This window comes from Lithobates pipiens, unplaced genomic scaffold, assembly GCF_037356315.1.
Source record: "Lithobates pipiens isolate NorthernLeopardFrog02 unplaced genomic scaffold, aLitPip1_a1.2 Scaffold_1, whole genome shotgun sequence".
In the NCBI taxonomy this organism is placed as follows: domain Eukaryota; kingdom Metazoa; phylum Chordata; class Amphibia; order Anura; family Ranidae; genus Lithobates; species Lithobates pipiens.
In genome coordinates this window covers 205,506,089-205,532,042 of record NW_027507685.1, presented here as the reverse complement: position 1 = coordinate 205,532,042, position 25,954 = coordinate 205,506,089, and the positions used below count along the sequence as shown (strand labels likewise).

General features: G+C 46.4%; 1 protein-coding gene across 1 annotated transcript in view; it reads left to right on the top strand.

Moving 5' to 3' along the window:
* Window positions 1-17,513: 17,513 nt before the first annotated feature.
* LOC143987685 (uncharacterized) overlaps window positions 17,514-25,954 on the top strand; it is a 35,308-nt gene continuing 26,867 nt past the window's right edge. Inside the window, exon 1 of the mRNA XM_077486601.1 lies at window positions 17,514-17,574. The gene's annotated coding sequence lies outside the window, so the exon portion shown is untranslated. The remainder of the gene's footprint in view (window positions 17,575-25,954) is intronic.

Here is a 25,954-nt window from a genome sequence, read left to right as displayed (position 1 = left end):
ATTCCTTGTTCAGCGGCGCAGATTGCCTGCCCCCCAGACAGCTAATCAGGGATGGCAGAAGGGTGGAGCCAGACACTGAGAGCCGAAGGAGTCCCGGACCCTCCCTCTGCCAGATGAGACCAGTTGCAGCATGAGGAGAGAGACACCCTGCAACATCCAGAGGGGCGATCCCACAGAGATGTGACATCATCAATGACAGGTGAGCTGTGTGTGGGAGTACAGGTGAGGTGTGCTGGGACCTGTAGTTTACCCCCTCAGCTGTCTGCCTGACATACCACAAGGGGCGCTCCACTCACTCCGCATCTGGTGACAGGCAACGTGGCAGGTGGCAATCCACATCTTGTGGCAGGCAGTGTGGCAAGTGACATTCCGCTTCTAGTGACAGGCAGCGTGGCAAGTGACTATGCACATCTAGTAGTAGGTGACAGTAGTAAGTGACACACTCAAGGCTCCCACTGATTCTACAGTATGGCGAGTTGAACTATTTCATTTATTACTGCAATGTAATAATAGAAATAATACGGTTTAATCACCCTGACACCATATCAAGCATGGTGCCGTGATGATTGAATCACTAACACCAGCCATTGCCTTTGAAAAATCGCCCCCCCCCCCCCCCGGGCCTTGGCACCATTTTCATCCACACAGCCGGTCCCCGGTGCCAAAAAGGTTGGGGACCACTGATATAAAAGGTTTTAACCAGTTCCTGACCGGCGCACGCCGATATACGTCGGCAGAATGGCACGGGCAGACATATTGGCATACAGGCACGTCCATTTTTATATTCCGCCCTGCCCTCGCGTGCCGGCCAGGACCCCCGTGAGTCCGGTCGTGGATCCCGCGGACTCGATCGCCGCGGGGATACCTGATACCCCGTTGTAAACAGCATCTCCCCGTTCTGCCTAGCAACAAGTGAAGCTGATCTCTGCTCCATGTGATTGGAGCAGAGATCAGTGTTCACTAACACAAAGCCCTCCCACAGTTAGTAACACGCCCCTAGGAACACTTTAACCCCATACACTGCCACCCCCTGGTTAACCCCTTCACTGCCAGTGTCATTTACACAGGAATCAGTGCATTTGTATAGCACTGATTGCTGTATAAATGACAAGGGTCCCAAAAATGTGTCAAAAATGTCTGATGTGTCCACCATATCGCAGTCACAATAAAAATCGCTGATCGCCACCATTACTAGTAAACAAACTATTAATAAAAATGCCATAAAACTATCCCCTATTTTGTAAACGCTATAACTTTTCCCGTCGGAAAATCCAATCGTGTGTACGCGGCATAAGACTTCTTTTGGACTTGTTGTTTGGGGGGGGGGAGAACTTTTGCCCACGTATATTAGGTGTCCCTATAGAAATCCCTCCTATATTAGCATCCCCATCAGAATCCCCCACCTTGCATTAGTTGTCCCTGACAATGGCCCCCTCCCCCCCCCCCCCCACATCAGGATCCCCATCAGAGTCCCAACATACATCAGGGTTCCCATCAAAGCCCCACCTCACATCAGGTGTCTCTATCAGAGCCCCATCTTACATCAGTTGTCCCTATCAGAGCTCCTGCTTTCATCACATGTCCTTGTCAGAGTGCCCCCTTACATCAATTGTCTCAGACTGGCTCATGGGTCAGTCGATTCCCACCCTGGGGGTGCACAATCTGGAGTGGGGGCACACCCCATAGATCTAGACCTGTAATGCCGTGTACACACAATCGGACTTTCCGGCAGAAAAAGTCAGACAGAATAATTTCATCGGATATTCTGATCGTGTGTGGGCTTCAGCAGCCTTTTTTTTTAATGAAAATTCTGACGGACCTAGAAATAGAACATGTTTTAAGTCTTTCCAACGGAATCAATTTCTATTGGGAAAACCGTTTGTCTGTATGCTATTCCAACAGACCAAAAACGAAAAAAGAGCAGCTATTGGCTACTGGCTATTGAACCTCCTTTTTCTAGTCCCATCGTACGTGTTTTATGTCACCGTGTTCTAAACGATCAGACTTTGGTGTGATCGTGTGTAGGCAAGTCTGCTTCAGCGGGACTCCGTCGGAAAAACCATCAGAGTTTATTCTGATGGAAAAAACGGTTGTGTGTACGTGGCATAAAGGGTTATGCCGCCTACTACACGATCAGACAATTAGATTGTGTGTGGGCTCCAGTGGACTTTTTCTTCCCAAAAGTCCAGCAGACCTAGAAATAAAACTGGCTTCAAATCTTTCCGACGGACTTGAGTCCGGTCGTCTGTGTACTAGTCCGACGGACTAAAATTGACGCTAGGGAAGCTATTGGCTACTGGCTATGAACTTCCTTATTCTACGTCATCACATTCCAATCCATCAGACTTTTGGAGTGATCGCGTGTGGCCAAGTCCGTTCGTTTGAAAGTCTGGCGGACCTCAGCTGCAAAGTCCTTCGGCTTGTCCGCCGGACCAAGTCCGTCGAAAAGTCTGGTCGTGTGTACGCTGCATTAGTTTACCTTTGCAAAAAACTGTCTATGCAGTTAAGGGGCAGCAGTAGATAAAAACCAACCTGCTATGAAGAATATTGAATATCATATCTGCTATTGCTGTAGTCCCTTTTCAACCCCCTAGAGCTCCCCAAGAAACTCCCAGAGTCTTGTTGCTAGGACGTTGCTATGACGCTTCAACTGATGCTCCTACTGTTGATGCTCACCTCCACCATCAAAAGAGTGTGTTATTTCTCGGATGCAAAACCCAGTGCATGTGCCCTCTTTTTCATTGCAGTAGCTCTAAATTAAGTGCCATGGTAACAAAGTAGATAGTGGCCCGCAAATGCACAGTGTGTGAATCAAAGAGATAGTCTTGAAATGGCAGAGGCAACATCAACAGCTGGAGCACCATTGATGAGAAAAATGCCGGCTATGGGAGTTTTCAGGTAGGCTTCTGGATGGCTGAAAATGGCCTACAGCAATAGCAGGTACAATATTCAATATGGTTCATAGCAACACAGTTTTTTTATCTATTGGTGCCCCGTGCTCACCTGGTGATCCTGCCAATAACACAGTTCCTGTCCTAGGCTGATGACACTAGAGGAGGTGGGAAATACGAACCACCAGAGATGTGAATATAAGCTTAGGTTCATGCTTGAGCTTCTTCAAGTGTTTTCTTTGAAAGTACATTCACACCAGGTGCAGTAGGGCTGCATTGGGCAAATAATCCAGTACTGTTCCACTGCGGTCTCACTGCAGGACAAGGCAAAATGCCTCGTCTCATACCTGGCAAGTTCACACCACCACATTGGCGATGGAAAAAAAGTAAGGCAAGCTGAACTTTTTTGCAATCCACAGCCTCATACTGCGCAACAGACAATAGTACTAAATACAATATCATTGTGTGACATTATATTAAATTTGTTTTTAAAAAAAAAAGCGACAGTGCGATGTGCAGTGATGGATAAATCAGCATTGTTGTCATCCCACCGCATAACCACTGCTGCTCTGTAATGAAGAGGCTGGTGTGAATGTACCCTTAAATCTCACCCACACCACAACACAACACATGCGTTAATGCATGTGCATTGAATTGCGTTTTTTTTGTAATTCAGTGCATGTTAGCGATCATGTGCCTTAGTGTGCATTTGCATGCATTTGAATGTGTTTCACTGAAAAAAAAAGTCGTGCATGCTGTGAACATGCAAAACAACACAATGGTATGAACTGCATTCATTGGGAACCATAATTTTTTGGTTACCATGCGTTAGGAATACGCTCACAAATGCACCCCAGAGCATCATTTTTTGTGTTTTTCGCATGTGTTTTGGTATTTAGTCAATGGAAAGCTAGTGACATGAGGTGCAGGTATAAATAGGCACCACTGAATATTAGGCCTCATTCACGCAGGCACTGAAGCCTGTAGACTGTGAATGGGCTGTGTGTGTGTGTGTGTGTGTATATATATATATATATATATATATATATATATATATATATATATATATATATATATATATATATATATATATACATACATACATACATACATACATACATACATACATACATACATACATACGCATAGCCCATTCACACAGTCTATATATATATATATATATATATATATATATATATGCGGATTGAGACGCATGCAGGCAGCCCCTATAAGTGTAAGAAAATGCTGCAGCTACACAGAAACACATCCCTGTGTTCCAATATGATAGCTGTGCGAATGAATGATCCAGAATGCATGCTTTCTGCATTTGGAGCCGCTCACCTGCACCCACATACCTAGACGGGCGGCTATGTCCATACATTCACTGCGTCCTCATACACCGACTTGATTTGCCTGCGCTCAGCACCTGGTGGCTCAAGCTGCATAAATACATGGCCCAGTCACAGTCTACAGGCCTCAGGAGCCATGTGAATGAGGCCTAATGAGAATCTTGCTATTAAGACTGTTTGGGAAACGCACTTTAAATGTCCATGTGAATGAGGTCTAATACCTCCTCTATTGCAGAAAGCTCACAATTCATTTCTTTTCAGACATGACAGGGTCTCTTTAAGCACTTACCTTCCCTGTACTCCTCTGCCTATGACTTCTTGTACAAATTTCTTCTCTTGCAGAGCTGTTCATAATCCCCTTACCCACATAAGAGAACTGAGGCCTAGTAACTGTCAGGCCCCCATACCCAGAAGTACCAGTATACATTGGTGGGTCTGGGAGCTGTGAACTCAGAAATATAGTTACCGATGCCTAATGGTCTCTCCTTGAAAGCAGAACTAAACCCTCCTATCCTTTACAGCCAAGGGAGCTGTCATTGTGGCCTCTGTTTGTTTGATCTGCTAGGGTTGCCACCCCTATAAACCCAAACACATATTAACCACTTCAGCTCCGGACCAATAAATACCTTAAGGACCAGAGGTCTTTTTGCAATTTCGCACTGCGCTGCTTTAACTGGTAATTGCGCGGTCATGCAATATTGCACCCAAACGAAATTTGCGTCCTTTTCTTCCCACAAATAGAGCTTTCTTTTGATGGTATTTGATTGCCTCTGCGATTTTTTTTTTTTGCGATATAAATGGAAAAAGAGCGAAAATTTTGAAAAAAAAAGATATTTTCTTCTTTTTGTTATAAGAAAAATCGAATAAACTAAATTTTAGTCATACATTGAGGGCAAAATTTATTCAGCCACATGTCTTTAGTAAAAAAAATGTCAATAAGCGTATATTTTTTGGTTTGCGCAAAAGTTATAGCGTCTACAAACTAGAGTACATTTTCTGGAATTTACACAGCTTTTAATTTATGACTGCCGATCTCATTTCTTGAGGTGCTAAAATGGCAGGGCAGTACAAATCCCCCCCAAATGACCCCATTTTGGAAAGTAGACACCCCAAGGAAATTGCTGATGGGTATGTTGAGCCCATTGAATATTTATTTTTTTTGTCCTAAGGGATTGAATAATGACAAAAAAAAAAAAAAAATTTTTTTTTACAAAAAGTTGTCACTAAATGATATATTGCTCACACATGCCATGGTTATATGTGGAATTGCACCCCAAAATATATTCCGCTACTTCTCCCGAGTATGGGGATACCACATGTGTGGGACTTTTTGGGAGTCTAGTCGCGCACGGCACCCCGAAAACCAATCACCACCTTCAAGATTTCTTAAGCCCCATACACACGGTCGGACTTGTACAAACTTTTCCGTGGACTTTTGTACAAAGTGTGTTGTCCACAAGTTTGTATTGCATACACACGGTCGGACTTTTTGACAACAAACACGAACGTGGTGACGTCACAACGTACTGACGCCGCTTCAAAAGAGGACGTTCAATGACTCCAGCGCCACCTTTGGTCAACTTCTGTATTGTAGTCTGATCGTTTGCAATGGTTCTGAGCATGCGTGTTTGTACCTTGTACAAAAGTCCGATGCTTTTGCGTACACACGGTAGGACTTTGCTCCATCGGACTTTTGTTGCCAGAAAGTTTGTCCGTTCGCAGAGCCAACAAAAGTCCGATGAAAACAGAAAAAGTTTGTCCGATGGAGCGTACACACAGTCGGATGTTGCTCCAAAACAGCTAATTTGCATGTTTGTTGTCAAAAAGTCCGACCGTGTGTACGGGCCTTAAGGGTGCAAATTTTTGATTTAACTCCTCACTACCTATCACAGTTTCGAAGGCCATAAAATGCCATAATAGCACAAAACCCCCCAAAATGACCCCATTTTGGAAAGTAGACACCCCAAGCTATTTACTGAGAGGCATGTTGAGTCCATGGAATATTTTATATTTTGCCACAAGTTGCGGGAATATTACAAACTTTTTTTTTTTTGCACCAAGTTGTCACTAAATGATATATTGCTCACACATGCTATGGGCATATGTGAAATGACACCCCAAAATACATTCTACTGCTTCTCCTGAGTACGGGGATACCACATGTGTGGGACTTTTTGGGAGTCTAGTCGCGCACGGCACCCCGAAAACCAATCACCACCTTCAGGATTTCTAAGGGTGCAAATTTTTGATTTAACTCCTCACTACCTATCACAGTTTCGAAGTCCATAAAATGCCAAAATAGCACAAAACCCCCCCAAATGACCCCATTTTGGAAAGTAGACACCCCAAGCTATTTACTGAGAGGCATGTTGAGTCCATGGAATATTTTATATTTTGCCAAAAGTTGCGGGAATATTACAAACTTTTTTTTTTTTTGCACAAAGTTGTCACTAAATGATATATTGCTCACACATGCTATGGGCAGAAGTCAAATTACACCCCAAAATAAATTCTGCTGCTTCTCCCGAGTACGGGGATACCACATGTGGGGGACTTTTTGGGAGCCTAGCCACGTACGGGACCCCGAAAACCAAGCACTGCCTTCCGGATTTGAATATAAAATGCTACCAAAAAACCTGTTAGCGATGGCAGGGATCAGGCCTGACTCTGCGATCGCTGCAGTTATGTGTTTAGTGTTTTGTAAGTGACAGTGATCGATCGATACTGCACTTGGGTGGGCTGGGCAGAGGGGCAAAACGCAGGTGCCAGCAGGTATTTGGGCTGATCCCGCTAACAATGCGTTTTTTTGGAACCCTAAACTGCTGGGGACGCTAGTATAGATCTGATCAGATCAGATATTGATCTGTTCAGATTCTATACCACTACGGGAGGTGTATGCTTTGCGTGTGGGTGTTAGCGGTACTGGCACTAACCTAGCGCTGCCTGGGGCGACGCAGACCCTGACCCTAAAACCTAATTGATATCACCCGCCGGGTGATCAGGGGGTTAAACCTTTATTGGGTAATAAATGGTGGGTGCCCTGATGCTATAAAAAACAAACTAACCAGAGTCACCCGTAACACTTATACGGTGATCAGTGGTGAAAGGGTTAACTAGGAGCAATCAGGGGGTTCAAATTTTTATTAGGTAGTATATGGGGGTCCCTGGCGCTATATAAAAACCTGACGGGGAACCTAAATAACTAACTGGCTAACCAGCGTCACCAGTGACACTTATACTGTGATCGCTGGTAAAAGGGGGTGAAAGGGTTAACTAGCAGCAATCAGGGGGTTAAAACCATTATTGGGTAGTATATCGGGGTACCTAGCGCTATAAAAACCTGGCGGTGAACCTAAAAAAATAACTAGCTACCTAGCGACACTAGCGACACTGATGCAGCGTTCAGAAAAATTATCGCTTAGTGACACTGGCAAAAGGGGGTGAAAGGGTTAACTAGCGGAAATCAGGGGGTTAAAACCATTATTGGGTAGTATATCGGGGTACCTAGCGCTATAAAAACCTGGCGGTGAACCTAAAAAAATAACTAGCTACCTAGCGACTGTAGCGACACTAATGCAGCGATCAGAAAAACGATCGCTTAGTGACACTGGCAAAAGGGGGTGAAAGGGTTAACTAGCGGCAATCAGGGGGTTAAACCCATTATTGGGTAGTATATCGGGGTACCTAGCGATATAAAAACCTGGCGGTGAACCTAAAAAAATAACTAGCTACCTAGCGACACATGCAGCGATCAGAAAAATGATCGCTTAGTGACACTGGCAAAAGGGGGTGAAAGGGTTAACTCTAGGGGCAATCAGGGGGTTAAATCTTTATTGGGGGGTGATAGGGGGCTACCCTGGACCTAACACTAACTGTCCTGACAGTTTTTACTGTCACAACTGACACTGAATGCATTGATCAGTAAAGAAATGATCAATGCAATCAGTGACACTGTGACTGGGGGGGGAGGGGGGGCGGGGGGGGGATCGGGGGGCGATCGGGGGGGGGGATCGGGGGGGGGGTTTGTGTGCCTGTGTGTACCTACATGTCAGTGTAGTGTTGGTGCACACTTACTTTTACTCTTCTCCTCGTAGTCCGGTCAAAAAGACCGCCCCGAGGAGAATGACATCACTTCCTCCTTCCTGTGTAAACAATACACAGGGGAGGAAGCTTCTCATTGGCCAGGAGCGATCCAGAGGGGGTGGCCGAAAACCAACGGCCATCCCCTCATCACGGAGCGCTCCTGGACCGAATCGGACCGCCGTAACCAGCGGGAGGGGGTCCGATCGGACCCCCCACCCGCTGGAAGGCAATCACGTAGATGTACGTGATTATGCCTGCCTGTGCCATTGTGCTGACGTACATTGGCAATACGGCGGTCCTGAAGTGGTTAAGTACACAGGTTCTGTGACTGATTGAGGTGGTAATTAACCGCTTGCCGACCGGCCGCCATCATCATACTCTGGCAGGTTGGCTCTATTACGTGAATCACCGTAGCTGTAAGTCGGTCTGTGTAATAGACACAGTGGGAGCACACACACTCGGCATGGCGTCTGAGCCAATGCGCGTGACGGGTGGCCGTGATGTCCCCGATCCCCCGCAATCGCTCCACAGAGAGCCAGAACAGGGATCTGTCAATTTAATCACTTGCCGACCAGCCGCCGCAGGTTTACTGCGGCAGAATGGCACGGCTGGGCGAAGCGACGTTATGAGGCCACTAGGGGCTTGCCCCCCTCTGAGCCGATGCGACTGCCCGCGATCGCCGATGAGACAGGGAGAAACAGGAGCTATGTGTGTAAAGACACAGTTTCCAGTTCTCTGAGGGGAGAAGTGACAGTTCATACAGAGTATAAACAGCGATCTATCTCTTCCCCCACACAGTCCACTCCCCCCTTCAGTTAGAACACACACTAGGGAACACATTGACCCCTTTATCGCCCCCTAGTGTTAACCCCATTCACTGCCAGTGACATTTTTACAGTAATCAATGCATTTTAATAGCACTGATCTCTGTATTAATGCCAATGGGCCCAAAAATGTGTGAAAATTGTCCGATGTGTCCGCCATAATGTCACAGTCCCAATAAAAATAGCAGATCGCCGTCATTACTAGTAAAAAAAAAATTATAATAATAAAAACGCCATAAAACTATCCCCAATTCTGTAGACACTATAACTTTTGCGAAAACCAATCAATATACGCTTATTGCGATTTTTTTTTAACCAAAAATATGTAGGAGAATACATATCGGCCTAAACTGAGGAAAAAAAATGTTTTTTTATATATTGTAATGTTGTGTATTTTTCAAAATGGTCGCTCTTTTTTTTGTTTCCAGCACAAAAAATAAAAACCGCAGAGGTGATCAAATACCACCAGAAGAAAGCTCTATTTGTGGAAAAAAAATGATGTCAATTTTGTTTGGGTGCAACATCGCATGACAGCGCAATTGTCAGTTAAAGTGATGCAGTGCTGAATCTCACAAAGTGCTCTGGTCAGGAAAGGGGTAGAATTTTCCGGGGCTGAAGCGGTTAAACAAACTGAACCCCATTCTGTCAGGGGAGTAAAGAGAGATAGTCTGTTCCTAGTGATTAGGAACAGCGATCTCTCTCCTCCTCCACTCAGTCCACTCCCCCCACAGTTAAAAATACCTCCCAGAGAACACATTTAACTCCTTGATCACCACTAGTGTTAACCTCTTCCCTGCCAGTGTAATTTATACAGTAATCAGTGCATTTTTATAGCACTAATTGCTGTATAAATGTGAATGGTCCCAAAAAAGTGTGAAAAGTGTACAATCTGTCCGCCGCAATGTCGCAGTTCTGCTAAAAATCACTGATCACCGCCATTACTATTAAAAAAATAATAATAATAAAAATATCATAAATCTATCCCCTATTTTGTACATACTATAACTTTTGTGCAAACCAATCAATATACGCTTATTGCGATTTTTTTTTCACCAAAAATATGCAGAAGAATACATATTGGCCTAAAATGAGGAAGAAATTAGTTTTTTTAATATTTTTTTGAGGAATATATATTATAGCAAAAAGTAAAAATTATAGCTTTTTTTTTAACCACTTGCCGACCGCCGCACGCCGATGTACGTCGGCAGAATGGCACGGGCAGGCATAAGGGCTTACATGTACGTCCTTGCCTGCCCGCCGGTCGGGGGCCCGATCGGGCCCCCGCCCGGTGCCTGCGGCGGTCGGTATTCGTTCGGGAGCGATCCCGGACGAGGGGACGGCCATTCATTCATGGCCACCCCCTCGCGATCGCTCCCGGCGAATGAAAATGTCCGGTGACATCATTTCCTCTCCTGTAATGTAAACACAGGAGAGGAAGTGATGTATTCTCTCCTCCGTGTCGGTATTTTTCGTTCCGGCACCGAGGAGAGAGGTTCGGTGAGTTGCACCAACACACCCCACATACAGTAGAACATGCCAGGCACACTTACACCCTTTACCCCCCGATCACCCCCCAATTACCCCTGCCCCCCCAGTCACAGTGACACCAATTGCTTTTTTTTTTTTTTTTTGCATTGGTGTCATTTGTGACTGTAATAACTGTTAGGGCAGTTAGGGTTAGCCCCCTTTAGTTCTAATGTGCCCCCCTAACCCCCCCAATAAAGGTTTAACCCCGTGATCACCCTCCGTCGCCAGTGTCACTAAGGCTGGGTTCACATTGCAGCGGTTTATGAGAACGAATGTGATTCGCACCGCACTGCAGTGCAAATCACATCCGATCTCTGTGCGATTCGAGTTCAGCCATACAGATAGTATGGCTGAATTCGTGTCGCACCCGCCGCACCCGCCGCAAATTCGCACGGGACCCTTTTTTTGGCCCGCAGCAGAATCGGATCGCATGGGTGTTCACACCATGCGATCCGAGTTTGCAGATCGCACTGCGATATGCGAACTGATCTGGGGGTGTCATTAACATTTCACTGACACTCCCAGCAGTTCGCATAGGGCAGTGTGAACTGCCGCCGGGAGGCATGCGATGCGGGAACCCGCCGCGGATTCATGGCGTTCCCGCATCACTCCAGTGTGAACCCAGCCTAATAAGCGATCGTTTTTCTGATCGCTGTATTAGTGTCACAGGTGACGCTAGTTAGGCAGGTAGGTATTTAGGTTCGCCGCAGCTTTTTATAGCGCCAGGGACCCCCATATACTACCGCATAAAGCCCCCTGATTGCCCCCTAGTTAACCCTTTCACCAGTGATCACCATATAACTGTTACAGGTGACGCTGGTTGGTTAGTTATTTTTTTTATAGTTTCAGGGCACCCGCCATTTATTACCTAGTCTCACTAGTGTACCCCTAAATTTAGGGGTGTCTACTTTCCAAAATGGGGTCATTTGGGGGGGGTTTGTGCCATCTTGGCATTTTATGGCCTTCAAAACTGTAACGCCCTTAGAAAGCCTGAAGGCGGTGCTTGGTTTTCGGGGCCCCGTACGTGGCTAGGCTCCCAAAAAGTCCCACATATGTGGTATCCCCGTACTCAGGAGAAGCAGCAGAATTTATTTTGGGGTGTCATTTCACATATGCCCATGGCATGCGTGAGCAATATATCATTTAGTGACAACTTTGTGAAAAAAAAAAAAAAAAAAAAAGTTTGTAATTTTCCCGCAACTTGTGGCAAAATATAAAATATTCCATGGACTCAACATGCCTCTCAGCAAATAGCTTGGGGTGTCTACTTTCTAAAATGGGGTCATTTGTGGGGGTTTTGTGCCATCTTGGCATTTTATGGCCTTCAAAACTGTAATAGGTAGTGAGGAGTGAAGTCAAATATTTACGCCCTTAGAAAACCTGAAGGCGGTTCTTGGCTTTCGGGGCCCCGTACGTGGCTAGGCTCCCAAAAAGTCCCACATATGTGGTATCCCCGTACTCAGGAGAAGCAGCAGAATTTATTTTGGGGTGTCATTTCACATATGCCCATAGCATGTGTGAGCAATATATCATTTAGTGACAACTTTGTGAAAAAAAAATAAAAAAAAATTAAAGTTTGTAATTTTCCCGCAACTTGTGGCAAAATATAAAATATTCCATGGACTCAAAATGCCTCTCAGCAAATAGCTTGGGGTGTCTACTTTCTAAAATGGGGTCATTTGTGGGGGTTTTGTGCCATCTTGGCATTTTATGGCCTTCAAAACTGTAATAGGTAGTGAGAAGTGAAATCAAAAATTTACGCCCTTAGAAAGCCTGAGGGCGGTGCTTGGTTTTCGGGGCCCCGTACGCGGCTAGGCTCCCAAAAAGTCCCACATATGTGGTATCCCCGTACTCAGGAGAAGCAGCAGAATTTATTTTGGGGTGTCATTTCACATATGCCCATAGCATGTGTGAGCAATATATCATTTAGTGACAACTTTGTGTAAAAAAAAAAAAAAAAAATTTATTTTTTGTCATTATTCAATCGCTTGAGGCAAAAAAATAAAATATTCAATGGGCTCAACATGCCACTTATCAATTTCCTTAGGGTGTCTACTTTCCAAAATGGGGTCATTTGGGGGGGTTTTGTACTGCCCTGCCATTTTAGCACCTCAAGAAATGAGATAGGCAGTCGTAAACTAAAAGCTGCGTAAATTCCAGAAAACGTACCTTAGTTTATAGATGTGACAACTTTTGCGCAAACCAATAAATATACAATTATTGACTTTTTTTTTACCAAAGACATGTGGCTGAATACATTTTGGCCTAAATGTATGACTAAAATTGAGTTTATTGGATTTTTCTAATAACAAAAAGTAGAAAATATCATTTTTTTTCAAAATTTGCGGTCTTTTTACGTTTATATCGCAAAAAATAAAAATCGCAGAGGCAATCAAATACCATCAAAAGAAAGCTCTATTTGTGGGAAGAAAAGGACGCAAATTTTGTTTGGGTACAACATTGCATGACCGCGCAATTACCAGTTAAAGCAGCGCAGTGCCAAATTGTAAAAAGACCTCTGGTCATTTACCAGCAAAATGGTCCGGTCTGAAGGTGGTTAAATCGTCGCTCTTTTTTTGTTTATAGCGCAAAAAATAAAAAAACAGCAGAGATAATCAAATAGCACAAAAGAAAGCTCTATTTGTGGACAAAAAAAGGACATACATTTTGTTTGGGTACAACGTCTCACAACCGCACAATTGTCAGCTAAAGCGACGCAGACCCGTATCGCAATAAATGGCCTGGTCATTAAGGGGGTAAATTCTTTCCGGTCTTTAAGTGGTTAAAAATATTTATTGCCTTATCTGCATTAAATTAGCCCCAAACAGGGCTGGACTGGGACAGAAACTTGGCCCTGGACTTTATCCAGACCGGCCCACTTACATTTTGAGTGTCCCATCAGCACTCCCTTACATCAGAGTGTCCCATCAGCACTCCCTTACATCAGAGTGTCCCATCAGCAGCCCCCTTACATTAGAGTGTCCCATCACCAGCCCCCTTACATCAGAGTGTCCCATCAGCAGCCCCTTACATCAGAGTGTCCCATCAGCACTCCCTTACATCAGAGTGTCCCATCACCAGCCCCCTTACATCAGAGTGTCCCATCACCAGCCCCCTTACATCAGAGTGTCCCATCACCAGCCCCCTTACTTTAGAGTGTCCCATCACCAGCCCCCTTACATCAGAGTGTCCCATCACCAGCCCCCTTACATCAGAGTGTCCCATCACCAGCCCCCTTACATCAGAGTGTCCCATCACCAGCCCCCTTAAATCAGAGTGTCCCATCACCAACCCCCTTACATCAGAGTGTCCCATCACCAGCCCCCTTACATCAGAGTGTCCCATCACCAGCCCCCTTACATCAGAGTGTCCCATCACCAGCCCCCTTACATCAGAGTGTCCCATCACCAGCCCCCTTACATCAGAGTGTCCCATCACCAGCCCCCTTACATCAGAGTGTCCCATCACCAGCCCCCTTACATCAGAGTGTCCCATCACCAGCCCCCTTACATCAGAGTGTCCCATCACCAACCCCCTTACATCAGAGTGTCCCATCACCAGCCCCCTTACATCAGAGTGTCCCATCACCAACCCCCTTACATCAGAGTGTCCCATCAGCACATCCTTACATCAGAGTGTCCCATCACCAGCCCCCTTACATCAGAGTGTCCCATCACCAGCCCCCTTACATAAGAGTGTCCCATCACCAGCCCCTTACATCAGAGTGTCCCATCAGCACTCCCTTACATCAGAGTGTCCCATCACAAGCCCCCTTACATCAGAGTGTCCCATCACCAGCCCCCTTACATCAGAGTGTCCCATCACCAGCCCCCTTACTTTAGAGTGTCCCATCACCAGCCCCCTTACATCAGAGTGTCCCATCACCAGCCCCCTTACATCAGAGTGTCCCATCACCAGCCCCCTTACATCAGAGTGTCCCATCACCAGCCCCCTTAAATCAGAGTGTCCCATCACCAACCCCCTTACATCAGAGTGTCCCATCACCAGCCCCCTTACATCAGAGTGTCCCATCACCAGCCCCCTTACATCAGAGTGTCCCATCACCAGCCCCCTTACATCAGAGTGTCCCATCACCAGCCCCCTTACATCAGAGTGTCCCATCACCAGCCCCCTTACATCAGAGTGTCCCATCACCAGCCCCCTTACATCAGAGTGTCCCATCACCAACCCCCTTACATCAGAGTGTCCCATCACCAGCCCCCTTACATCAGAGTGTCCCATCACCAACCCCCTTACATCAGAGTGTCCCATCAGCACATCCTTACATCAGAGTGTCCCATCACCAGCCCCCTTACATCAGAGTGTCCCATCACCAGCCCCCTTACATAAGAGTGTCCCATCACCAGCCCCCTTACATCAGAGTGTCCCATCACCAACCCCCTTACATCAGAGTGTCCCATCACCAGCCCCCTTACATCAGAGTGTCCCATCACCAGCCCCCTTACATCAGAGTGTCCCATCAGCACATCCTTACATCAGAGTGTCCCACCACCAGCCCCCTTACATCAGAGTGTCCCATCAGCACCCCCTTACATCAGAGTGTCCCATCAGCACCCCCTTACATCAGAGTGGCCCACTGAGCCATCGGCCCACCGGGAAATTCCCGGTAGTCCCGATGGCCAGTACATGCCTGGCCCCAAACCCTGTATAATTCATATGTAATCGGGTTTAAAGGGATGAGGTGGCAACCCTAGATCAGATCTGTCACCAGACATATGATGGCCTGATAATTGGGTTGAGAGCACAAACCCATCAGTTTACAGTGACACTAAGGGCTCCTTCACACATGAGGTCAGGGGGCGGTAATACTAGGCAGTTCAGCCACGATTTTACTGCCCCCTGACCATCCTCCTGAACCCTGATGGTTGTACACATATTGCGGCCATGGTGCCACCACCAAATGCGACTGATGCAGTTCTATTGGGCAGTAGTAGGACAGTGAGTGGGGCTGCTCTGCAAGCACCATGCAAGCCTGTGCAATGAACACAGGTGCGACGCACTATTGTGGGCTTTAAAGGCCTGGTTCACGCATATGTAGGTTGCGATTGATGCATTTTGGGTGTGTTTTGTGTTTTTTCACATGCGTTTTTGACACATTTTTGGGAGATGTCCTTTGTCCTGTGGGAAAAACCAGCAAAAATGCAGCAGAAACCTATTAAAAACACAAGCACTGTGGTTTTGATTTGTTTCCATCAAAGTCTACAGAACCAAAAACGCAACTTGATGCGGGAATAAAAGTCCTAAAGCCCTGGTTCACACTCATGCACCCCATAGTGCTGCTGGTGGCAATGGACAGTTAACGACACCTCAAAAGCTGGTCGCAGACGCAGTGCGTTTGCCTAAATGGGATCACATGGGTACAAAGACCCATGCAATTCGTTTTCAGTGTGAATAAAAAAAAAGGTCGCAGACACCTTTTTTGATGCGGCTGTGGTGCGCTTTGATCAATCGATGAATAGCCTCAAATCGCACCACACATTGCGTTTGCCGCTGCATTTTTTGTACACTTTGTCACACATTCGCAAGGTGTGAATGGAGCCTTATGCTGCCTACACATGGTCGGATTTTCCAATGGAAAATGTTCGATGGGAGCTTTTTGTTGGAAACTCTGACCGTGTGTAGGCTCCATCGGACATTTTCCCTCAGAATTTCCGACACACAAAAATTGAGATCTGGATCTCAAATTTTCCAACAACAAAATCTGTTGTTGGAAATTCCGATCGTGTGTACACAATTCCAATGCACAAAATTCCACGCATGCTCGGAATCAAGCAGAAGAGCCGCACTGGCTATTGAACTTCAATTTTCTTGGCTCGTTGTACATCACCGTGTTCTTGACGTTCAGAATTTCCGACATTTGTGTGACCGTGTGTATGCAAGACAAGTTTGAGCCAACATCCGTCAGAAAAAATCCCACGGCTTTTGTTGTCGGAATGTGCGATCAATGTCTGATCGTGTGTACGCGGCATTATGCCGCGTACACACGATAGGATTTTCCGACAACAAAATCCATGTTTTTTTCCCGACGGATGTTGGCTCAAACTTGTCTTGCATACACACGGTCACACAAAGTTGGTTGGAAATTCCAAACGTCAAGAACGCGGTGATGTACAACACGTACAACAAGCTGAGAAAATTGAAGTTCAATAGCCAGTGCAGCTCTTCTGCTTGATTCCGAGCATGTGTGGAACTTTGTGTGTCGGAATAGTGTACACACGATCCGAATTTCCGACAACGGATTATGTTGTCGGGAAAATTTGAGATCCAGATCTCAAAATTTGTGTGACGGAAATTCCTAATGGAATTTCCGACAAGCTCCTATCGAACATTTTCCATAGGAAATCCGACCGTGTGTACGGCGCATTACAGTCATGTTTTTGGCCCCGATCAACTTCAATGGGAGCGCCTGAAAAATGCACTCTGTTTTGCATGTAACAGCCCTCTCCTCCTAGTAACTAGCCTTCCATTGGCTACACTTAAAAAGCTGAAACCGTACAAAAAAAAAGAAAGAAATAAAAAAGATGATGCCCAAAACTCAACTACTTGGCCCTCTATGTGCACAGGACAGGTTCACTTTATAATGACGAATGACAACAACTACAACATTCGCCCCCTTCCTAGCACAGCATGGTTCCTGCAAATCCATCCACCAATAAACAGCCTCGCTCTCTAGGCAAATAGCGAAACTGCACTTCCTGATTGGCCGGACCGACCCGCCCAACATACAACCAATCAGAGCTTCCGCTTTACCTCCCTTGATCACGAAGTAGCCAATGACAGATGGCGACAGGGCTCCTCGGCGGCTGGTTGCTGGAAGATCCGGGAGGAGGAGATCGGAGAGTGCGGAGGGCTGATCGCCATCTTCAGATCGCAGAGACTGTCAGTACTTATCTGGTTGTATGTCTGTCTGTCTAGGATCATATATATATATATATATATATATATATATATATATATATATATATATATACACACACACACACACACACAGAGTATGTACTGTACATCAGAGGAAACTCATCAGGGCCCAATATGGCTACCCAATCAGATATCATCTTCTATATGTCTGTCACCAGTGTGCAGAGAATTGGTCTGGTGTCTGGTGGTGTGTAATGGGCACTTCTATAATCTGCATCTATTGTCCCATCCCTGGTCCCCCCTATCTGCCATCATCAACCAGGGAATGAAATAATAAATATAATCATATACCTAGTTAGTGACGTCATCACTAGAGCCCTATGCTTCTCTATGCACTGCAGGCAGATCATGACGGGTGGGAGGGGCCAGCAAAGTGATCTGCATAGCTTCCATCCCTCAGTACTCTTAAAGCAAACCTTCACTCCCAAAATGGACCCCCCCCCCCCCCATAATGTTTTATTGTAATTTTTTAAGCATATAAGAGAATGGAGCGATATCTGAAAAAAGGAAAAACAAAATCCAAACTTTAGGCTGCATTCACACACGATCACAGGCGGAATTGCATCGATTTCAAGTTGCTGTAAAACGCGGGTCCTGCGATTGCGCTGCCATTACTTCTAAATGTTATCCCGATCGTTGGGCGGTAAATCGCAACGCGTGATGCTTGGCGCTTCTTGTGGGGTGACAGAGATTTACCGAGACTGCAGGTCCATTCACACCTGTGGCGTTCAGAATCGCGGCAAAAACGCGCTTGCAATGGCATTACTTCTCAATGGCACCCCCCAAACGCGGTGCGATTTTGCCACGATTGTCGCACGACAGATTGCAAACAAAATTTGTGTGAAGTGTGTCCCACCCCACAAAATAAAGTTCTGGAATGTCTTTTGGGGTGACGTGCATCCTGCGATTTTACTGCAATCTGTCATGCGACAATCCCTCAGTATGCCTCTTAAAGCAAACCTTCTCTCCCCTATAATGTTTTATTGACATTTTTCAAGCATATAAGAAAATGGAGTGATATATGAAAAAAGAAAACGGGAACTTAAACAAAATCTAAATGGACTTTTAGGCTGCGTTCACACGCGATCCCAGGCGGAATGGCAGCAATTTCAAGTGGGTGCAAAATGTGGACCGCAATTGCGTTGCCATTACTTCGAAAATTGCGGGAAGTGTGTCCGCCCCCCAAATAAAAAGTTCCGGATCTTCTTTTGGGGTGTCCTGCGATTTTGCGGAGATCTGTAATGCGACAAAATCGCACAATGTTTAGGGCGCCGTTGACAAGTAACGGCATTGCAATAGCGTCCCGCATTTTGCAGCCATTTGGAATTGTGGCGTTTCCACCCACGATCTTGCGTGAATGCAGCCTTAGGGCTTGATCACATGGGCTTTGCTCTTTGAAGAGCGATCTGTCTTCTGATCGTTTTTCAGAGAGCATGTGACAGACGGTGAGATGTATTGCTTCTCCATCACCTGCTTTAACCCCTCGATTGCCACAATTGCAGAGCGGCCCCATTCACTGGGAGCATAATTCCTGCCGCAAAGCAAAGCATCGCAGCCATGGCATGCGTACATCCCCAGCCTCTGCAGCGGTCGGGAGGGGGACAAAAAAAAAGCTTGGCTCAACTGTGGGGGTTTACCCCCCCCCCCACCCCCACCCCATCCTGGAAGACACAGCCAGCTCCTGATCATCCAGATGGCAGCGGTGGATGATTTCTGAAGAAAACCCTACATAGCAGGTAAGAGGGGGGGGGGGGGATGCAGAAAGGCAGAGCTGGGGGTGTGCCTCATCAGCATGGATGTGGGCTGGACCCTGAGAGGGGCTATGCAAATCACAGAATGCCCTAGACCAGTTAAGGCGAACCTTGGCACCTCAGATGTTTTGGAACTACATTTCCCATGATGCGCCACTACACCACAGAGTGCATAAGCATCATGGGCAGGGCCGATCCTGGGTGGGTGCACTGCGCCCCTGCTCTGCAAACTGCTGAAGAGGAGGGACAACAAAGCTGTGGCACTCACTTGACCCCGAGACCCAGTCGTCCTGTCCACACTGCCATGCCTGCCCTGGCTGTAGCTAGAATCGCCTGCCGCCCGGCGTCTAGCAACCAGTGACAGGCCGCGGCCACTCCAGCATTCAGAGCACTCCGCGCCTAGTAAACTAGCTCCACCCACCTCTTCCATGTTCTTCAGACAGCGTGGCTCAGAGCAAGAGAGAGGGGAGCCGCCTGCCTGTGAGTGACTGAGCTGAGCACGCTGTCCACCTGCACTGCACCAGCATAGCACATGTCGGCTGCCGCTGTCTGAGCCTGGTTTTGTAGCCTGACACTGTGTCTGTTCTGGATCCTCGGAATTGACCTTCGGCCTCACCCTGTCCATTTTTCCGCCAGGCTCTTCTACAATTAAGTTGTACCATCAAAGGCAGCCACTGTGCCCATCAAACGCAGCCACTGTGCCCATCAAACGCAGCCACTGCGCCCATTAAACAAAGCCACTGTGCAATCAAACGCAGCCACTGTGCAATCAAACGCAGCCACTGTGCCCATCACACGCTGCCCCTGTGCCCATAAAACGCAGCCCCTGTGCCCATCAAACGCAGCCCCTGTACCCATCAAACGCAGCCACTGTAGCATCAAACACAGCCCCTGTACCCATCAAACGCAGCCACTGTGCCCATCAAACGCAGCCACTGTGCCCCATCAAACGCTGCCACTGTGCCTATCAAACTCTGCCACTGTGCCCATCAAACAGTGACACTGCGCTCCATCAAATGCCACTGTGCCCATCAAATAGTGCCACATCAAATGTTGTCACTGTGCCCATCAAATAGTGCCACTGTGACCCCCCACCAAAGGGAAGGAGTTAGTAAGATGACCACGCCTATATGGCAGCACCAGAAATATTTCTGCACCCAGTTGCCTGTGACACTAGGATTGGCCCTGATCATGGGAAATGTAGATCCAAAACATATGGGGTGCCAAGGTTGGCCATCACTGCCCTAGGTTACCTTAACATATTTAGAAAAAATAGGAAGTTGAGCTACATTTTTACCACCCGCCACAGAATGGCCAGATGGATTTGTACATGTGCCACGGCATCTGTGCTTTGCAGCTGCTGCAAATATACCTGAGCATGGAAAGTTCAACAGAGTGGTAAATCCTGAAGATCTCACCCACTGGAGTCAGTGGGATGGTGCTGCACTCTCAGACAAAGCCCTTGGCGGTGCCCTTATTTCAATGCAAAATACCCCTTCAGATGAAAAATAAAAAAAACAGTCCTCCCAAAAAAAGGCATTCAGGAGGCGTGATTTTCTGAAGGCATGCAAACTGCTTCTGAAAGGGGATTCCCCGGGGATTGCTTTTCAGAGGGGAGGTAGGGACTTCATGTGAACGAGCTCTTAAAGCTGCCATCCAAAAGTGGAACCTCCGCTCATCTGACCCATCTGGCAGTAGGGTTCAAAGAGTGAAGCCGAAAGGCTACACTGACGGGTTCCCTTACCAGCAATGGAGGCGGCAGCACCCGACAGCTGATGGAAACATCACCTGTGGTGCAGACATCGCTGGACTCCAGGACAGGTAAGTGTCCAATTATTAAAAGCCAACAGCTGCAGTATGTGTAGCTGCTGGTTTTTAATTATTTAAAAAAAACTTGGAGAGGACTTTCACTTTAATGGGTGGGTGTTAGTCCGGGGCTGTAATACATAAGGCACACATGTGATGCTGATCCTCCATCATGGGAAAAAACAAATCCAAAGTCAAAGAAGCGGGCTAGGGACAATCAAGCTGGGGAGGGAAGTACTAGATGATGCTTGGCGTCCTCTAGTCAGAAAATGAGGTGGGTTCTAAATAACTTGCTGTATCTTGTAATGCACATAATTAAGGTCAGAGACTGCAGACGCAGTGGCGGAATTATAGGGGTCGCCAAGATCGCCATGGCGACCGGGCCCCTTGCTGAAGGGGGCCCTTGAGGGCCCCCTGTACTCTTCCATAGGAGGGTAGGCTGAGAGGAGTTCCCCGTTCATCAGCCGAACTGAAATCGGCACTGTGCGGGAGCTCCTCACATTAGCCTTTAGTGAAAGCACAGTGTGTGCTCTTGGTCTCCCCCTACAGTGCAGTACCCGGCAGGAAGAGCCAAGGTAAATGTCTGCCGTTTTTTTTTAATAAGACTAGCTACTGTATGTGTGTGTGTGTGTGTGTGTGTTTGTGTGTGTGTGAGCATGCTTGTATGTGTGTGTGAGCATGCTTGTATGTGTGTGTGAGCATGCTTGTATGTGCGTGTGTGTGAACATGCTTGTGTGTGAGCATGCTTGTATGTGTGTGTGTGTGTGTGTGAACATGCTTGTATGTGAGTGTGTGTGAGAGCATGCTTGTATGTGCGTGCGTGTGTGTGTGAACATGCTTGCATGTGCGTGTGAGCATGCTTGCATGTGTGTGTGTGTGTGTGTGTGTGAGCATGCTTGTATGTGTGAGTGTGTGTGTGAGCATGCTTGTATGTGCGTGTGTGAGAGCATGCATGTGTGTGTGTGTTCATATATGTATGTGTGTGTATGCATGTGTGTGCGCATGTATGTGAGTGTGCATGTATGCATATGTATGTATGTGAATGTGCATGTGTTTATCAGTGGCGGTGCATCCAAAAGGGTGCACAGGTTCCACCCCCTCTATGACCAATGGATAGATTCATGCATAGTTTTTGCAGCAGTTTTTGCAGCACCTTATTAGAGCCATGGGCTCTAATAGGCTTCAAAATAGGTGAACTGCGAGCACCATGCTTGACGCTCACAGTCTACCCAGGTGTGTTAGAAAAGTGAATTAATATTCACTTTACTAACACTGAACCGCCTCTCCACCAATCAGGTGTGCGGGTCTGTTACCCATCACCCGATTGGCTGAAACGATAGACACAGCTATTGGACGCCCATCAGGAGGAGAGGATGGGAGATGAGGATGGCAGGAGATGCATGGAGGACCCCGCTCATGGCCGTTACCCGCTGCCCCACCAAGACAGGGTAAGTGGCGGGCAGACAGCGAGCGGGCGGTGGGGATTCACAGTGGCAGCATTTGATGGGCACACCAACAGCATTTGATGTGCACAGTAGCGGCATTTGATGGGCACAGTGGCAGCATTTGATGGGCACAGCGGCAGAGCTTGATGGGCACAGCGGCAGAGCTTGATGGGCACAGTGGCAGAGCTTGATGGGCACAGTAGTGACATTTGATGGTACAGTGGTGGCGTTTGATGGGCACAGTAGTGACATTTGATGGTACAGTGGTGGCGTTTGATGGGCACAGTGGCTGTAATTGATGTTTTTTAAAATCGGTTTCTTTATATGCGGCCACCAACTTGGGACTGAGCCCTGGTGTTCCACCATCGGGCTCAGAGAAAAGAGCCCCGTCCGGAGGTCGGGGGGGGGGGGTCGCCATGGTTTCCTGCATCGGGGCCCTGAAGGTTCTAGTTACGCCACTGTGCAGACGTGATACAGGAGATGGTCAGAGACTGCAGACTTGATACAGGAGATCAATGCAGCCTCAACAGTGTCTGTCAAATGCAGCCTGCTTGTGCCCAGCAGCCTCACCAGTGCCTGTCATATGCAGCCTGCCTGTGCCCAGCAGCCTCACCAGTGCCTGTCATATGCAGCCTGCCTGTGCCCAGCAGCCTCACCAGTGCCCGTCATATGCAGCCTGCCTGTGCCCAGCAGCCTCACCAGTGCCTGTCATATGCAGCCTGCCTGTGCCCAGCAGCCTCAACAGTGCCCGTCATGCAGCCTATCAGTGCCCAGCAGCCTCACCAGTGCTAATCATATGCAGCCTCACAGGATATGTCATATGCAGCCTACCAGTGCCCAGCAGTATAGAAGGATGTTGCTGCGCCAGATCAAGGTAAAGATAGAAGGCGTACTGCTGCACACACTGGGGGAAATGTCTGAACCCAAAGAAAACCAAGATAGAAGAATAGTGGTGCGCTGTACTGGAACAGATTTAACCTGCCCAAAATCAACAATACATAGTGATAATAGTTGTGCTACTTTCGTAAATGCTGTGACTAAATAATTGCTAAATTAGTCTTGTGGGCTGAGAACAAAGTATATTTAGCGTAACGTTCAATTGGATGCTAAAATAGGTTAAAACATATAACTCACAATAAACTACAGATAATAGTTCCCCTGCGTGTTCAAGTAAATGTGACATTCATTCCAATATTATGGCATAGGTAGCATAAATAAACTTTGTAAAAAGGTGTATACATAGAACAAAAATATCCTTAAATCATGCAAGGTGTAGAGATTAACTCCAAAAGTCGCATAAAGTGCCAGTGCTTAAATGCAGTATAAATAAATAAACCTCCAAAAAATTGTGTGTATATATAAAAATAGTAAATAAAATCAAAATTTTAAATGTCCTTAAATCATGCAAGGTGTAGTGATTAACTCCAAAATCGCATAAAGTGCCAGTGCTTAAATACAATAGTGCAAATGGTCGTGAAAAAGCAGAATTCAAAATGGTGGTGCTGATGGTGGTGGGTGTAGCCCCTGTGGTCCTGTATGGTCTTCTTATGGGTGTCCCCTTACCTTACTGCTGTAAGGTAACAGCATGTAAATAATGTGTCTTTGGGGTCCTTGGTGGCCTTTCCCTTTAAGAGTCCCGTTGTGATGTCCCAGATCCTGGCGTTCCTATCCTGCCTATTGCGCTGTGTGGCCCCTTTTAAATAGTAGCTCTAGGGTATTCAGCAATGAGGGTCTCTCGGCGGATGGCGGATGTATGGGATCAGAGAATAGAGGAAGGATGCCCCGTAGTGTAGTAAATTCAATATATCAATTTTATTTAAGAATAAAACAGCAAATACTCACAAACACAGAGTTAAAAGGACGTTGTACAAACGAGCAGCGAGCTTGGTATGCGTCACTTCCGGTAGCTACTGTTCCAGTACAGCACACCACTATTCTTCTACCAGTGCCCAGCAGTCTCACCAGTGCCCGTCATATGCATCCTGCTAGTGCCCAGCAGCCCCACCAGTGCCCGTCGTATGCATCCTGCTAGTGCCCAGCAGCCCCACCAGTGCCCGTCGTATGCATCCTGCTAGTGCCCAGCAGCCCCACCAGTGCCTGTCGTATGCAGCCTGCCAGTGCCCAGCAGCCCCACCAGTGCTCGTCATATGCAGCCCGCCAGTGCACGTCATATGCAGTTTGCCAGTGCCCAGCAGCCTCACCTGTGCCTGTCATATGCAGCCCACCAGTGCCCATCATATGCAGCTCACCAGTGCCCATCATATGCAGCCCACCAGCGCCAGTCATATGCAGCCCTATCAGTGTCCATCATATGCAGCTTGCCAGTGCCCAGCAGCTTTACCAGTGCCCACATCAGCGGCGATCTCCGTGTGTCACGGAGCTGGATTTGAATTACCCCGGCTGCAGTAAGAATGTCCCGCCTCCTGTAATCAAGTCACACTGATTCAGTGTCCCTCCATTGGATCAGTGTGCCGTCTATCACAGAGACATTGTTACTGTGGTCTGGCAATTCAGCTCTGCGAAGAAGACCACGCCCCCTTTCTGTATCTGCGTTTTTTTTTCATTCAGCCGAATGTAAAAAACACAGTTTTTTTGGCCGATAATTTTCGGCGGCCGAAATTCCGGTGCACCTCTAATTGTAATATAATGTATTAATTTAATAATGATGTTTAATTATAATATTATAATTTAATAATGTTTTTTAATTATAATAGATAACGTGCCACAATGATGTTTAATTATAATACTAGAATTTAATAATGAGGTTTAATTATAATAAATAAGGGGCCACAATGATGTTTAATTATAATTAGATCTTAATAATGATGTCTAATAATAATAAATAAGGGGCCACAATTATGTTTAAATATAATATAATTTATTAATTTAATAATGATGTTTAATTATAATAATTAAGGGGCCACAATGATGTTTAATTGTAATATTAGAATGTAATAATGATGTTTAATTATAACAAATAAGGGGTCACAATGATGTGTAACTATAATATAATTTATTAATGTAATAATGATGTTTAATTATAATAAAGGTCCACAATTATGTTTAATTATAATATAATTTATTATTTTAATAATAATGTTTAATTACAATATTAAAATGTATTAGTGATGTTTAATTATAATAAAGGGCCACAGTGATGTCATTATTATTATCATACAGGATTTATATAGCGTCAACAGTCTGCACAGCACTTTACAACATGAGGGCAGACAATTACAATACAATTCAATACAGGAAGAATCAGAGGGCCCTGCTCATTAGGGCTTACAATCTAGGAGGGAGGATCCAGTGATACGAAATGGTAATAACTGTAGGGGG